The 17,192-nt window shown below is 50.4% G+C and overlaps 1 protein-coding gene and 1 pseudogene across 4 annotated transcripts in view; one reads left to right on the top strand and one right to left on the bottom strand.

Annotated features, from left to right (window-relative positions):
- The window catches only part of carhsp1 (calcium regulated heat stable protein 1), a 115,302-nt gene that overhangs the window by 32,633 nt on the left and 65,477 nt on the right, over window positions 1-17,192 (top strand). Inside the window, exon 1 of one of the 4 annotated variants that reach the window (XM_072481284.1) lies at window positions 11,299-11,416. The exons of the other annotated variants lie outside the window; for them this stretch is intronic. The gene's annotated coding sequence lies outside the window, so the exon portion shown is untranslated. Of the gene's footprint in view, window positions 1-11,298; window positions 11,417-17,192 lie in introns of those variants that run through there. 4 annotated transcript variants of the gene reach the window in all.
- Window positions 11,009-11,965, bottom strand: LOC140394244 (mitochondrial inner membrane protease subunit 2 pseudogene; annotated as a pseudogene).

Below are 17,192 nucleotides of genomic sequence, written 5' to 3'. Positions count from 1 at the left end.
CTGGCTGGAATAGAATGCTGTGATGTATTTCATCTATCAGTGGTCTGCTGAGTTTTATTTTATTCACTGTGTGCGTGACAGTTGTACTGGTAGTGCCTATCCTGCTGCATCTGCAAATATGTCTTGATGTGCTATACTGTACAATGCTGTATGTTTTTTCTTCTCCAAATATATTTGTCCCATTTTCTGCATGCTAAGCCCTAATTAGGACGCAAGTTTCCAAGTAACTGGATTGTTTGTTCCCAAACAGATGCTACCCAGGCTATGGTAAAAGAGGAGGTAATTCAGACACTAGACAAATTTAAAATTTATGATGAGGAGGTATTGGGTAGGCTGTCTGTACCTACAGTTGTTTGGTCACCAGGACCAGATGAGTTGCATCAAAGTACACTGAGAGTGGGAATGGCAGAGGCACTGGCCATAATTTTTCAATCTTCCTTGGACTTGGGAATGATGCCAGAGGACTGGAGAATTGTAAACATTACACCCTTGTCCAAAAAAGGGTATAAAGCTAAGCCCAGCAACAACAGGCCAATTAGTTTGACTTTGGTGGTAATTTGGGAAAAATTAATAGTACAAGTACAAATGTAGGTTAATTGAAGAAGGCCAGCATTGATTTCTTAAGGGAAAGTCAAAACTAATTTGTTGGAGCTTTTTGGGGGGAGAAGTAACAGAGGTTTGATGAGAGCAATGCTGTGATATGGTGTACATGGACTTCTAAAAGGCATTTGACATAGTGTCACACAACAGACTTGTGCACAAAGTTATAGCTCACAGAATAAAAAACGATAGTGGCAGTATGGATGCAAAATAGGCTGATTGTCAGAGAGTGCTCACTGGATTTTTTCAGGCTGGAGCAAGGTTTGCAGTGGAGTTCCCTAGGTGTTCAGTGTCGGGACTCTTGCTTTTCCTGATATATATTAATTACCTAGATCTTAGTGTACAAGGCACAATTTCAAAGATTGCAGATGATACAAAACTCAGAAGTATGTGGACTCTGAGGGAGAAAGTAGTAGAAGTTCAAAAGGACATAGATAAGTTGATGGAATGGTAGGATAGGTGGCAAATGAGGTTCAATTCAGAGACATGTGAACAAAGAAAAGTACAGCACAGGAACAGGCCCTTCGGCCCTCCAAGCCTGTGCCGACCATGCTGCCCGTCTAAACTAAATTCTTCTGCACTTCTGGGGTCTGTACCCCTCTATTCCCATGCTATTCATGTATTTGTCAAGAGGTCCCTTAAACGTTACTATCGTCCCTGCTTCCACCACCTCCGGCAGCGAGCTCCAGGCACCCACTACCCTGTTTATAAAAATAAAACTTGCCTCGTACATCTCCTCTAAACCTTGCCCCTCGCACCTTAAACCTATGCCCCCTAGTAATTGACCCCTCTACCCTGGGGAAAAGCCTCTGACAATCCACTCTGTCTATGCCCCTCATAATTTTGTAGATCTCTATCAGGTCGCCCCTCAACCTTGTCATTCCAGTGAGAACAAACCAAGTTTATTCAACCTCTCCTCGTAGCTAATGCCCTCCTTACCAAGCAACATCCTGATAAATCTCTTTTGCACTCTCTCAAGCCTCCACATCCTTCTGGTAGTGTGGCGACCAGAATTGAACACTATACTCCAAGTGTGGCCTAACTAAGGCTCTATACAGCTGCAACATGGCTTGCCAGTTTTATACTCAATATCCCGACCAATGAAGGCAAGCATACTGTATGCCTTCTTGACTACCTTCTCCACCTGTGTTGCCCCTTTCAATGACCTGTGGACCTGTACACCTAGATCTCTCTTGACTGCCAGTACCCTTGAGGGTTCTACCATTCACTGTATATTCCCTACCTGCATTAGACCTTCCAAAATGCATTTCCTCACATTTGTCCGGATTAAACTCCATCTACCATCTCTCTGCTCAAGTCTCCAAGTGATCTAAATCCTGCTGTATCCTCTGACAGTCCTCATCGCTATCTGCAATTCCACCAGCCTTTGTGTCGTCTGCAAACTTACTAATCAGACCAGTTACATTTTCCTCCAAATCATTTATATGTACTACGAACAGCAAAGGTCCCAGCACTGATTCCTGCGGAACACGACTAGTCACAGCCCTCCAATCAGAAAAGCACCCTTCCATTGCTACTCTCTGCCTTCTATGACCTAGCCAGTTCTATATCCATCTTGCCAGCTCACCTCTGATCCCGTGTGACTTCACCTTTTGTACCAGTCTGCCGTGAGGGACCTTGTCAAGGGCCTTACTGGAGTCCATTTAGACAACATCCACTGCCCTACCTGCATCAATCATTTTTTTGTGACCTCCTTAAAAAAAACTCTTATCAAGTTAGTGAGACATGACCTCCCCTTCACAAAACCGTGCTGCCTCTCACTAATACAACTAATACTCGCTAATGAAGTGATTCGTTTTGGTAGGAAGAGCATGGAGAGATTGTAGCAAATATTGGTCACGGTTCTAAAGGGGGTGCAAGTGCAGAGGGGTCTGGGTGTATATATGCATACACCATTGAAGGTGGCAGGACAACTTGAGAGTGTGGTTAAGAACGTTTGCTGATTCTAGGCTTTATTAATAGGGGTTCAGAGTACAAGAGAAAGGGGGTTGTGTTTAACTTGTATAGGATACGAGTTGGTCTCACCTGGAGTATTGCATCCAGTTTTGGGCGATGCACTTTAGGAAGGATGTGATTGGAGAGAGTGCAGAAAAGTTCCACGAGAGAACCAGCGAAGAGGAATTTTAGGTATGTAGATAGATGAGAGAAACTGGGACAGTTTTCCTTGGAGAAAATAATTTGCTGAGGGGAGACAGGTATTCAAAATCATGTGAGGGAGAAACTGTCCCCACCCATAATGGGGTCGAGAACGAGAGGGCACAGATTTAAAGTCATTAGAAAAGAAGCAAAGGTGAGGAAAATGTTTTTCGTGCAGTGAGTGGTTAAGGTCTGGAATGCACTGCCCGAGTGTGTGGAGGCAAGTTCAATTTCAGTATTCAACAGTGAATTATTGAGAAAGGAAGAATATGCAGGGTTATAATCCTAATCTTTATTATTGTCACAAGTAGGCTTACATTAACACTGTAATGAAGTTACTCTGAAAATCTCCTAGTCACCATGTTCTGGCGCCTGTTCGGGTACACTGAGCGAGAATTCAGAATGTCCGAATTACCTAACGGCACATCTTTCGGGACTTCTGGAAGGAAACTGGAGCACCCGGAGGGAACCCATGCGACACGGGGAGAATGTGCAAACTGCGCACAGACAGTGACCCAAGTTGGGATTTGAACCTGGGACCCAGGTGCTCTGAAGCAACAGTGGTAACCACTGTGCTACCGTGAGGAGAAGGCGGAAGAATGGGACCAAGTGAATTGTTATTTCAGAGAGTTGATGTAGACCTGATGGGCTGAATGGCCTCCTGTGCTGTAACAATTCAGTTTTTGTGGGTGTGGTCCACTGATTTCCATCTTTCTTTGTGTTGGTACTGGTCTCTGTGTACTTTGAACATTTTGGGTTGAGTTGACAAGGTAGGAGTGTGAAAAATCTCCCACTGGGAATGTTGGCAGAAAAAAGGTGAGCATTGAGCTATGCTGACGAATCAAAGATAAATTTCAGGTGATAGAAGCAGTGTAATTCGATTGGGAATATAGTGACACAGTGGCTTGGGTTAAGGTTAAAAGCAATGTAAAGAATGAAAATTGATTCATTTTCAAATCAGATATTTTGAAAGAGCAAACTAAGATGCAAGTATTAAGAGCTATTGAAATAATTTGTCACAAGTGAGCCTGTTGGCGCTTCACTGCTTTCCACTAGATAATCACAATCATCTTGCGGCTCAAAGTTAATGGAATCTCTGAGATTGCATTGGCCCTCCTTGCTTCCAATTTTAGTACTTCTCACTGGTGTGTACACATTCTTATTTCTTTGCTAACTCCAGCCTGGTTTCAGAATGCAGTGTGTGCAATCAGATATTGATGCTGAACTTGTGCCATATTAATTGTTGTGTGCTTCTGGTGACTATTAATGTTTGGTATGTAATTGACATTTCCTCCACTTTAACTGCCGCTGGATAATTCAGTTCAAGCCTTGTCCCACTTACTATGTGTTCGTGGTTAGTGACAGTTTCAGTGAAGCATGCCAAGTGTAAGCCAAAACTTGCCCTCATGCACTCTTGTTCTTGGTTAACTTGTGCAGGCTTAGTTATTAACCCCTAATTGCAACACATGTTTGCAGGACCTCAGGTGGGAGACCGAACACTTGAAAACCATATCAGCAGACCAATGAACTGCTCTATTAGATTAATGTATAGGTTAGTACACAGAAGCCAATTGCTGCAACCAGCTCTTGAATCAGGACAGTACCTCAGGACAAAAGAAAATCTGTCCATAAGGAGTTGAAGTGTCCTTTTGAGAACCGATTCTGATAAATGTGAATGAAAGTTGGGTTTGGTGCTTGGTGGGACTTCAGGTTAGTTGTTGCAAGTGGATAATCTGAATTTTCATTCATTCATTTAAATAGTTCAAATCCCTGGGCTAAAGCTGAGCAATCATGGGTGGGATTCTCCCAGCTTGGGGCCGGGCTGGAGAATCCCCGCAACCGGGCCACGCCTCCCAACGCTGGCCCGCGATTCTCCGCAGAGCGGAGAATTGGCGCCGCCGTATTTTTTTTAAAAATAGACATTTTATTGAGGTATTTTTGGTATAGTAATGAAGCCATCTGGGATGGCCATTTGCCAATTACAAAATGGACACTTTGCAAAGATTTCAGGGAAAATGCACAATGCTGAGAAAACAAGTAGGTTCGGAGCTTGTCTGTATATTGGAGCCGCAGTTCCCTGACAAGACCAAAACTGTAGGTCCATTAGCATACTAATGGCCCATCTCCGGGAACAAAGTGTAACATTTGAGTAACCGATACTAAGGCAGACACCCCGGCGCAGGAGGAGACCGAAACAAAGCAGGCCAACGGTCACCTAGGACACGCCCAGCCATCAGGGCACCCACTCCTTTATTGGGCGAAATCAATAGGAATGATCAAGAAACGGCCCAATTGATTGGGGCCAAGTTAAAGGCCCGCCTAAAAGAGTGCGAAGCTCCTTTGGGGTATAAGAAGGAGCCCCCAAGAGAGAATCGCTCTCTTGGACTTGGCTCTCACAGCAGAGACCTGTCCACCAGCTGCACCAGAAGCAAGTCAGTCCAAGGTCAACGCACGCTACCAGACAGACTACCTTAGCTGTACCCCTGTACCAGTTTTACCCCAGCAGCCTCCGAACCGAACAACGGCCATTGTTCCTCTGACTGAGTGGGCGCCCGAAGTGAAGTATAGGCTTTAGCAGTAGTGATAGTTTAGTCTGTAGAGTTTTGGTGCATGAGTAGATTTAACTCTGTGTAAATAAATAAGTATTGACTTTGAACTAACTAACTGGTGTATCGAGTCTTTGATCAGTATTCGGATTTGAACCTTGTGGCAGTATGGAAAGATACCTGGCAACTCTAGAGCAAAAGTGATTAGAATTAAGGAAGGCGACCATATTGACCGCCATATTCAGAGCCAACCAAAGAGAGCAATAGGAACCACAACAAAATAAACACTATACATGAAACCATAAACATGGTGCAAAAGCCATTTATCTCTCGTACTGGTCCCACCCTTATTGACCCCCTACTCTAATCTAAACTACAGGCGCCGGCGAGTTTGGTGTGGCGCCGGTCGCAGGCCGCTGTACGCGGCCGGGCCAACGATTCTCTGGCCCAGATGGGCCGAGCGGCTGCTCTAAAAAGGCAGAGCCGTCCGCACTTGTCGCAGCCGGTGGGAACTCTGCGCAGGGGCGGCCTGTGGGGGGGGGGGGGGAGAGCTCCGACCCCCGGGGGGGGGGGGGGTGGCCCATGATTGGGGCCCACCAATCGGCGGGCCGGCCTCTCGCTCCCCGGGCCTATTTTTTTTTTTCCACGCCGACCCCTGAACTCCCGCGCCATATTGTGTCGGGGCCTGTGATGAGAAGTGGTCTGAACTATAAATATTTATATCTCCTTCAGAGACGTTGATGAGTAATGCAAAATGGGTTGGCCGACAGTCTGTTTTTAAATTAGAATCAGTACATAAGAGGTTAAATTCCCTTTTTTAAGAAGATAGATTTGAGAGTGATAAGTAACAGGACTTTTGGATGAAATCGTTTTGTTTTTAAAAGAGATATCAAGGTAGTTATGAGCATTATAGATGTAGGCAATGGTCCTGCCATAGTAGATATAATGTGTTTCCTTATTAATTTTTGGGGAAAATTACAGCAGAAGTCTGGAAGCACTCGGGAGGTCAGAAGGAGTCAATATTTCAGCTGTGGAGGCACTGTGAGGAACAAACTATTAATTTATCTGTTCTCTGTACAGAGGTTACCTGATCTAGCTTTTCTATCACTTGCTGCTTTGGTTTCTGATTTCCAGCAATCACAGTGTTTCTTTGTTTGTTGCTTGAGTTTTGAAATAGATTTATATTTCAGAGTATCGTCTTGTGGTGAGTGTAGCCTGATCGGAGGTTCAGGTACATCTTGCTAGTTTATGGACATGGCTATTAGCCCCGGTCCCATTATTGGATTAATAGGTGTGTAAGGTCAAAACATAGACAATTTCAATTGAATGAATTAGCTAAGTACGGTTGGCACTTTGAGACTTAGCTCTGCTTTTTGTCAATTGCTAGCCGCACCTTATTTAATTTTAATTTGTTATGCAGTTCAAAAAAAAATTTTTTTAAATTGGCTCCGTGAACTCTTGAGGCTAGTTTAGTACCCTCAAACATTAAGATGATGCAGGGCTACATATTCCTACATTTGCTAACATTAGTAAAACGTCTGCAGGAATACAAATTGCCAGTTCATTATGTTAATATTGGGGAGCCTCGAAATAAATGTTTACATTATAGTTTGCTTTGCTGATGCGCATTTACAGTACAGGGTCCTATAATTGACAGCCACCATTGTTTGTACTGCCTGGCAGATGGCAATTATTGCTGGAAAGTATACACAGTCTGTTTTTAAAAAAAAAACTATGGTCAGCATGACCTTCCTGACTCCTCTAATGAGATTAATCTTGCTACACTGAATATTAAAAGGCAGTCTTACTTCTAAATTCTGGTGTTTGTTTAATATTTCTGCATAAGTGCACATGTCCTACCCAGGGCCATTGTCTCTAAACCTCTGGGAACAACATCCTGCCGAATTTGATTTTGGCACATATCTTAGTGTATTAACTAAACTCAAACAATGCTTACATGGCATTTACTCAAATTGTGTGTTTTGATTGTTTCATTTCAATGTTACGACATTCTTTGACATGGCATAAAATGTACAACAGCATAATTTCAAACTATTGCACTTCTGCCTGTAACTCCTATGGTGCTGAGTCATTACAATTAAAACGGTTTGCTGTATGGATCTGCGGGAATTGATTCAGAAACATAGAAAATAGGAGCAGGTCGTTCAGTCATTCGAGCTGCACCGCAATTCAATATGATTGAGGCTGAATTGGTTAGCAGGCAGGAAACCGAATAGGAATAAATGGATCTTTTTCGGAGTAGCAGGCAGTGACTAATGGGATACCGTAGGGATCAGTGCTTGAGGCCCCAGCTATTAACAATACACATGAACGAATTGGATGAAGGAGCCAAATGTAATATTTCCAAATTTGCTGGTGACTCAAAACTAGGTGACATTGTGAGCGGTGAGGAGAGACTTCAAGGATTTGGACAAATTGAGTGAGTGGGCCAATGCATGGCAGATACAGTATAATGTGGGTAATAAATGTGACGTTATCCACTTCAGCAAGCAAAACAGAATGGCAGAGTATTATTTAAATGCCGATAGATTAGAAAATATTGATGTCCAAAGGGTGCTGGGTGTCCTTGTATACCAGTCACTGAAAGAATTGGCAGATGGCAATTATTGTTGGAAAGTATACATGGTCTATTTTTTTTTTATCTGAATGGTCAACATGATCTCTATGGATGAGGGCCCCAACTTCTCTCAAAACTGTAACCGATCTTCTCACTTGTGGTTATTAATGCATTTGGCTATTATTTCCTTAAAACTGATGAAGAAGTCTTGGAGAATGCTGAAAATCTACCATGTTTGTTGTATATCTAGGACTTGCATGACTTTTGATTTGGGATTCAACTTTTGGCACTTTAATTCCTTGAGTTTCCCTTGGCCTAGTTGCATTGATTGAGCCAATAGTGATGCCAATAACACTGATATTGAATCTTCTGTGGCAAAAATCAAATTCCAACGGTGAGGGGGATGCAATGAGCATTCTTTGAACACCAAGCACTTGTTTAACAACTGTGCCCACTCTACAAGAGAGTGAGTCATTCTTGGACAAAATTAAGATTCTACAATTAAAAATTAGATAAACAAGAAGGGTTTGCAGCTCACAAATAGGGCGGGATTCTCCCAAAACATTTCTTGAGTTAATTTGCGGCGGTTTTTCAGTGAGTTCCCTGCTGGCTCTGCAGACGAGTTCCTCACGTCTATTCAATGACACTTAGTTCCTTTTTTTGGGCCTTGGGGAGTTTCTCACCGGTTTAGCCCACAGTAGAATTTTTAGCACTGGGCAGCTGAACACCGAGATTGGGTTGCCATTTTGAAAGGGTGCCCCGATCTCTAAGTGAGCTTGAGTCGTCCCCCCCCCCCCAATGAGGACGCCCCCTTCCAGGACCCCCACTGATCACTCCTCCAACTTCCCAGAGGACCCTATTTACCTGCCCTGCATTCCCCCACCCTTCAAACCCCCCCCATCACCCTCTTCATGGGCATGGCCCCCCTCAGTCCTGACCTTTGGCAGTGCCACCCTGGCACCCAGGCAGTGCTCCTGTTGGCTTGGCATTACCACCCAAGCACCTTGGCAGTGCCAAGGTGCCCACTTTCCAGGGAGAGCGCCAGGAGGTTACCCTGTACTAACAGTGACCACCCGGGGTCTCCGATGGCCCGGGAGGAGCCCCCCCCCCCCCCCCCCCCCAAGGTGCCGTTCTGCCTGGTCCACATTTGTGTGGACCAGCACTGATTGGCGTCCAGCTGCAGCCTGCCTGGAGAGGCTGGAGAATCGACAGAGGCCGGTGGATCCCAGGAAGGTAGGTCGTAAGTAGGTTTTGTGTCATTTGGTCCTGCCCCATTTGGCGGAGTTCTGACTGATGTCTCGCGGGGTGGGTGAATCCCGCGAGGCGTGGAGGCTGCTGGGAGTCCCACTGGAGGCCTCTCCCGAGATTTTCCGGCCGTGTTGTGCTCACGCTTGCGCGCAACGAGCACAACATGGCAAGGGAATCGTGTCTATATGATCTATTGCCAGTGCATCCATTCCCTTCCTTAACTTTTCTGTCTCCATTCTGCGGATATGCTACCAAATAATATTCATGACAAGCCCACCATGGCTACTTTGACTACGTTACCCCATGGCTACTTTTTTTTTTTTTGCTGGAAAATTGAATATTTATTCACTTTTGTTACCCAGTGCCAGTATTAAGTAATCCCTGGCAGGTTTAGTATATTTCTAAGAAAGTAAAGTTCCTTCAATTCTGCCCCAACAGCGACGATCTACTTTCCGTATTTGCCAATGTGCTCTCTTTATAAGATTTCAAAATGCATTTCAATTTATGGTAAATTACAGGCTGTTATGAACTGTAAACATACAAAGGACTGGATTGACACAGCCCAAACTCATTTTAAATTGGATCTTCATGGGCAGTAGAGAGAGAGAAAGAGAGGAGAGGGAGGCAAGATATTTGTTCTGTAAATTTAGCTGGGTTGGATTTAGGCCTTGGCCATAGGAATAAAAGTACCTTCAATTTACAGTCAGCTTCAACCAAATCCCCTCAAAAATCCCAGGTCCTGAAACAAAATAAATTCTTGGTTATACCAGCTGGATTCTCCCAAGCCCCGCGGCGAAATCGCGTTTGGCGTGGGGGAGGAGAATCCACTTTCTTGCCTAAATCGGGCCCATCACCGCTCCGGCGATTCTCCGGGACCCGAGAATCGGCCTTTTCGCGAATTACTCCGCGCAGCTGGGGGGCCAGTGCAAGAGGCCTGCCCAGCGATTCTCTGCTCCCAGCCGGCCGAGTTCCTGACAGCGTGGTTCTAACCACCTATTGCCGTTCGGGAACCGCGCGTGGCGGCTGCGGACTCAGTCCACGGCCGCCCTGGTGGTGGGTGGAGGGATTGGGCACCGGGTGGGGGGGGGCTTATGGGCGGCCAGGGGACATATCCGGCCGGTCCGATGCAAGGGCGCGCGGCCGATCGGGGGTGGGGGGGCTACATTTCGGAGCTGCCTCACGGTCCGAGTCCACCATGGCGCTCGGCGAGGCTGCCACCTTGCGCATGCGCAGACTCTAGACCTGAAGTGCGGGGACCATATCCGCAGCTACAACTGCGAGAATCACTCTGGGTCCCTGCTAGCCCCCTGAAGGGAAGTGAATCGGTATATCTTTTTTTGAGGAAACTCGGGAGTGCAAAGCCAGTGTTTTCACGCCGGTGTGGGGACATAACCCCATTTTGGGAGAATCCAGCCCCAGGGTTTCCGCAGAATTTGGGACTAATCTCGGTGGCTCCAGAATTCACAGGTATGGACCGTCCATTGACAGGTTGTTGGCGTATCTTGCATTTGCTTCCTCTATGTCCGGGATCATGTCATGGAAACACTTGCCATTTGAGACCTGGGATGAATTCCTTTGAGGTCTTTTAAAAGACACAAACCTAGTGGTTTTTGACCACCTTTTCTCATCAGACTAGTTACTGTGGGAGTGTAAGGTCAAAAACGTTTTGGGTTATTGGCATATCTCGAAGACCCTGCTGTTGGGATTTGCTCAGATTGGTCATGCAAATGGCCTTTTATGCAAATGGTCTTCCTGGGAATTTGCGACAAAATTCCTGTCTTTGGGTGAGGAAGTGGCGGTGAGCTGGAAATGTAACCCCTCCGCCCATATGCTGGCAATGTGAGCCTGATAAATTAGTTCTAGACTTACAGCATCTAAATAACATTAAATATATTTTAATGGTTCATTTGGAAAAATGGAGTTGGTGTCATCATGACTCTTTAATTTACCTTTCCTTCTCAATTCAAGGAGATTCCTTGCTCAATTAGCAGTGAAATCAATCAGAATTTGGAAGAAGAACAAGTAAAAATGACAGCAAATGTCAGATGAACATATGTAATAGTGAGCTTTGCGCTGTAGAAGAGGCGTAGGTCATGGCTTTGGAATACCCCAGCGTGTGAAATCTCCAATGTTATGGAACATTAAGTTACACTTTTCCTTCTGGAACAGATGCTGGGTGATCTCAATTCCAAGCTGGGATGTTGCGTTCTTGGGGAAGCTGCTAAACCGATGTTCCATCTGCAGGGTCATTGCTCCTGGACAACAGAGGCCTTCGCTCCTCGGGGAGGTCAGTTTGTAACTTCATCCAACGATTGGGCGGCCAGATGATGTGCGAGGCACGGGCGTGAACCAGCCCCAGGGAAACCGGTCCAAAAGCATTGCTGTCAAAACTGTGGCCATGGTGATCGCCTTCAATCCATAAGTGCCCATTGGGAATCTTTATGTATCTGTTCCTGTGTCCGATAGTTCTGATGATATCTCCTTCAAGGGCAATGACTCGCTTGATTATTTTCTGTTCTGGGTCTTTGGGTGATACCACAGATACAATGTCTCCCCGCTGTACTTCATAGTCCCTCACACTCCATCGATTTAAAAGCACTATATCACACGTGGTTCCTCCGGGAGGGTTCAATGATGGCTGCATTGAGGCCCCCTCCACTCTTGCAATGTATGCCACGCGATCCAGGAAGGTCACAGTAACGGGAACCGCAACAAAGAAACCACTAATAAATGCCTTGAAGTACCGCTTGCTGAAGCCAGTCGCCCGCGCCATTGTCGTCAACCTGGGTCAGTCGGACAGGCCCGGGACCGCCCGCCAGCCAGCCGCTCCGTCACTTCCGGTACCCGGCCCCTCTTTCCCCGCCCCCCCCCCCCCCCCGGCCCGGCACTTCCCCCCCCCCCCCGGCCCGGCACTTCCCCCCCCCGGCCCGGCACTCCCCCCCCCCCCCCCCGGCACTCCCCCCCCCCCCCCCCCCCCCCCGGCCCGGCACTCCCCCCCCCCCCCCCCCCCCGGGCCCGGCACTCCCCCCCCCCCCCCCCCCCCCCCGGGCCCGGCACTCCCCCCCCCCCCCCCCCCCCCCCCCGGGCCCGGCACTCCCCCCCCCCCCCCCCCCCCCCCCGGCCCGGCACTCCCCCGCCCCCCCCCCCGGCCCGGCACTCCCCCGCCCCCCCCCCCCCCCGGGCACTCTGCCGCCCCCCCCCCCCCCGGGCACTCTGCCGCCCCCCCCCCCCCCCGGGCACTCTGCCGCCCCCCCCCCCCCGGGCACTCTCCCGCCCCCCCCACCCCCCCCGGGCACTCTCCCGCCCCCCCCCCCCCCCCCGGGCACTCTCCCGCCCCCCCCCCCCCCCCGGGCACTCTCCCGCCCCCCCCCCCCCGGGCACTCTCCCGCCCCCCCCCCCCCTCCGGGCACTCTCCCGTCCCCCCCGGGCACTCTCCCGCCCCCCCCCCCCCCCGGGCACTCTCCCGCCCCCCCCCCCCCCGGGCACTCTCCCGCCACCCCGGCACTCTCCCGCCCCCCCCGGCACTCTCCCGCCCCCCCCCTCTCTTTCTCTCCCCCCCCCCCCCCGCACTCCTTTCCCCCCCCCCCGCACTCTTTTTCCCCCCCCCGCACTCTTTTTCCCCCCCCCGCACTCTTTTTCCCCCCCCGCACTCTTTTTCCCCCCCCGCACTCTTTTTCCCCCCCCCCGCACTCTTTTTTCCCCCCCCCCGCACTCTTTTTTCCCCCCCCCGCACTCTTTTTTCCCCCCCCCGCACTCTTTTTTCCCCCCCCCGCACTCTTTTTTCCCCCCCCCGCACTCTTTTTTCCCCCCCCCGCACTCTTTTTTCCCCCCCCGCACTCTTTTTTTCCCCCCCCGCACTCTTTTTCCCCCCCCCCGCACTCTTTTTTCCCCCCCCCCGCACTCTTTTTTCCCCCCCCCGCACTCTTTTTTCCCCCCCCCGCACTCTTTCCCCCCCCCCGCACTCTTTCCCCCCCCCCGCACTCTTTCCCCCCCCCCGCACTCTTTCCCCCCCCCCGCACTCTTTCCCCCCCCCCGCACTCTTTCCCCCCCCCCCGCACTCTTTCCCCCCCCCCGCACTCTTTCCCCCCCCCCGCACTCTTTCCCCCCCCCCGCACTCTTTCCCCCCCCCCGCACTCTTTCCCCCCCCCGCACTCTTTCCCCCCCCCGCACTCTTTCCCCCCCCGCACTCTTTCCCCCCCCCGCACTCTTTCCCCCCCCCGCACTCTTTCCCCCCCCCGCACTCTTTCCCCCCCCCGCACTCTTTCCCCCCCCCCCGCACTCTTTTCCCCCCCCCCCGCACTCTTTCCCCCCCCCCGCACTCTTTCCCCCCCCTGCACTCTTTCCCCCCCCTGCACTCTTTCCCCCCCCCCGCACTCTTTCCCCCCCCCGCACTCTTTTTTCCCCCCCCCGCACTCTTTTCCCCCCCCCCCGCACTCTTTTCCCCCCCCCCCCGCACTCTTTTCCCCCCCCCCCGCACTCTTTTCCCCCCCCCCCGCACTCTTTTCCCCCCCCCCCCGCACTCTTTTCCCCCCCCCCCCGCACTCTTTTCCCCCCCCCCCGCACTCTTTTCCCCCCCCCCCGCACTCTTTTCCCCCCCCCCCGCACTCTTTTCCCCCCCCCCCCCGCACTCTTTCCCCCCCCCCCCCGCACTCTTTTCCCCCCCCCCCCCGCACTCTTTTCCCCCCCCCCCGCACTCTTTTCCCCCCCCGCACTCTTTTCCCCCCCCCGCACTCTTTTCCCCCCCCCGCACTCTTTCCCCCCCCGCACTCTTTTCCCCCCCCCGCACTCTTTTCCCCCCCCTCCCCTCGCACTCTTTTCCCCCCCCCCCGCACTCTTTCCCCCCCCCCCCGCACTCTTTCCCCCCCCCCCCCGCACTCTTTCCCCCCCCCCCCCGCACTCTTTCCCCCCCCCCCCCGCACTCTTTCCCCCCCCCCCGCACTCTTCCCCCCCCCCCGCACTCTTTCCCCCCCCCGCACTCTTTCCCCCCCCCGCACTCTTTCCCCCCCCCGCACTCTTTCCCCCCCCCGCACTCTTTCCCCCCCCCGCACTCTTTCCCCCCCCCGCACTCTTTCCCCCCCCCGCACTCTTTCCCCCCCCCGCACTCTTTCCCCCCCCCGCACTCTTTCCCCCCCCCGCACTCTTTCCCCCCCCCGCACTCTTTCCCCCCCCCGCACTCTTTCCCCCCCCCGCACTCTTTCCCCCCCCCGCACTCTTTCCCCCCCTCCGCACTCTTTCCCCCCCCCGCGCACTCTTTCCCCCCCCCCCCGCACTCTTTCCCCCCCCCCCCCGCACTCTTTCCCCCCCCCCCCGCACTCTTTCCCCCCCCCGCACTCTTTTCCCCCCCCCCCGCACTCTTTCCCCCCCCCGCACTCTTTCCCCCCCCCGCACTCTTTCTCCCCCCCCCGCACTCTTTCTCCCCCCCCCCCCCGCACTCTTTCTCCCCCCCCCCCCGCACTCTTTCTCTCCCCCCCCGCACTCTTTCTCCCCCCCCCCCGCACTCTTTCTCCCCCCCCCCCGCACTCTTTCTCCCCCCCCCCCCCGCACTCTTTCTCCCCCCCCCGCACTCTTTCTCCCCCCCCCCCCCGCACTCTTTCTCCCCCCCCCCCCCCCGGCAATCTCCCGCCCCACCCTCCGCACTCCCCCCCCCACCCTCCGCACTCCCCCCCCCCCCCCCCCCCCCCCGCACTCCCCCCCCCCCTTGACTATTTTGACTACGTCTTCGCTCTACACCTCCTGTAAGGACTCCTTCTCCCAGTTTCTCTGTCTAAATTGGACACAGCCGTTCTACACCTTCTGATAGGAAATGCACCACGAAATAGAAAGTGGATGTCAGAAAGGCAAGGTCACAGTGATCATGGGGGACTTCAATATGCAGGTGGACTGGATAAATAATACTGCCAGTGGACCCAAGGAAAGGGAATTCATTGAATGTTTACAGGAGGGCTTTTTGGAACAGCTTGTGATGGAGCCCACGAGGGAACAGGCCATTCTGGACTTAGTGTTATGTAATGAGCCAGACTTGATTAAAGATCTTAAAGTAAGGGAGCACTTAGGAGGCAGTGATCATAATATGGTAGAATTCAATCTCCAATTTGAAAGAAAGAAGGTAGAATCAGATGTAAAGGTGTTACAGTTAAATAAAGGTAACTACAGGGGCATGAGGGAGGAACTGACGAAAATCGACTGGGAGCAGAGCCTAGTGGGAAAGACAGTAGAACAGCAATGGCAGGAGTTTCAGGGAGTAACTGAGGACACAGTACAGAGGTTCATCCCAAAGAAAAGAAAGGTTATCAGAGGGGGGATTAGGCAGCCATGGCTGACAAAGGAAGTTAGGGAATGCATCAAAGCAAAAGAGCAAGCCTATAATGTGGCAAAGAGTAGTGGGAAGTCAGAAGATTGGGAAGGCTACAAAAACAAACAGAGGATGACAAAGGGAGAAATAAGGAAAGAGAGGATCAATTATGAAGGTAGGCTAGCCAGTAACATTAGGAATAATAGTAAAAGTTTCTTTAAATACATTAAAAACAAACGGGAGGCAAAAGTTGACATTGGGCCGCTCCAAAATGACGCTGGTAATCTAGTGATGGGAGACAAGGAAATAGCTGAGGAACTAAATAAGTACTTTGCGTCAGTCTTCACAGTAGAAGACATGAGTAATATCCCAACAATTCCGGAGAGTCAGGGGGCAGAGTTGAATATGGTAGCCATCACAAAGGAGAAAGTGCTAGAGAAACTAAGAGGTCTAAAAATTGATAAATCTCTGGGCCCAGATGGGCTACATCCTAGAGTTCTAAAGGAGATAGCTGAAGAAATAGTGGAGGAGTTAGTTATGATCTTTCAAAAGTCACTAGAGTCAGGGAAAGTCCCAGAGGATTGGAAAATCGCTGTTGTAACCCCCCTGTTCAAGAAGGGAACAAGGAAAAAGATGGAAAATTATAGGCCAATTAGCCTAACCTCGGTTGTTGGCAAGATTCTAGAATCCATTGTTAAGGATGAGATTTCTAAATTCTTGGAAGTGCAGGGTCGGATTAGGACAAGTCACCATGGATTTAGTAAGGGGAGGTCGTGCCTGACAAACCTGTTCGAGTTCTTTGAAGAGATAACAAATAGGTTAGACCAAGAAGAGCCAATGGATGTTATCTATCTTGACTTCCAAAAGGCTCTTGATAAGGTGCCTCACGGGAGACTGCTGAGTAAAATAAGGGCCCATGGTATTCGAGGCAAGGTACTAACATGGATTGACGATTGGCTGTCAGGCAGAAGGCAGAGAGTTGGGATAAAAGGTTCTTTTTCGGAATGGCAACCGGTGACGAGTGGTGTCCCGCAGGGTTCAGTGTTGGGGCCACAGCTGTTCTCTTTATATATTAACGATCTAGATGACGGGACTGGGGGCATTCTGGCTAAGTTTGCCGATGATACAAAGATAGGTGGAGGGGCAGGTAGTATGGAGGAGGTGGGGAGGCTGCAGAAAGCTTTAGACAGTTTAGGAGAGTGGTCCAAGAAATGGCTGATGAAATTCAACGTGGGCAAGTGCGAGGTCTTGCACTTTGGAAAAAAAAATAGAGGCATGGCCTATTGTCTAAACGGTGACAAAATTCATAATGCTGAAGTGCAAAGGGACCTGGGAGTCCTAGTCCAGGATTCTCTAAAGGTAAACTTGCAGGTTGAGTCCTTTAATTAAGAAAGCAAATGCAATGTTGTCATTCATCTCAAGAGGCTTGGAATATAAAAGCAGGGATGTACTTCTGAAGCTTTATAAAGCATTAGTTAGGCTCCATTTAGAATACTGTGAGCAATTTTATGCCCCACACCTCAGGAAGGACATACTGGCACTGGAGCGGGTCCAGCGGAGATTCACACGGATGATCCCAGGAATGGTAGGCCTAACATACGATGAACGTCTGAGGATCCTGGGATTATATTCATTGGAGTTTAGGAGGTTGAGGGGAGATCTAATAGAAACTTACAAAATAATGAATGGCTCAGATAGGGTGGATGTAGGGAAGTTGTTTCCATTAGCAGGGGAGACTAGGACCCGGGGGCACAGCCTTAGAATAAAAGGG

The sequence above is a fragment of the Scyliorhinus torazame genome, chromosome 17, assembly GCF_047496885.1.
Source record: "Scyliorhinus torazame isolate Kashiwa2021f chromosome 17, sScyTor2.1, whole genome shotgun sequence".
NCBI classification, from domain to species: Eukaryota; Metazoa; Chordata; class Chondrichthyes; order Carcharhiniformes; family Scyliorhinidae; genus Scyliorhinus; species Scyliorhinus torazame.
This window is presented reverse-complemented; position numbering and strand designations above follow the sequence as displayed.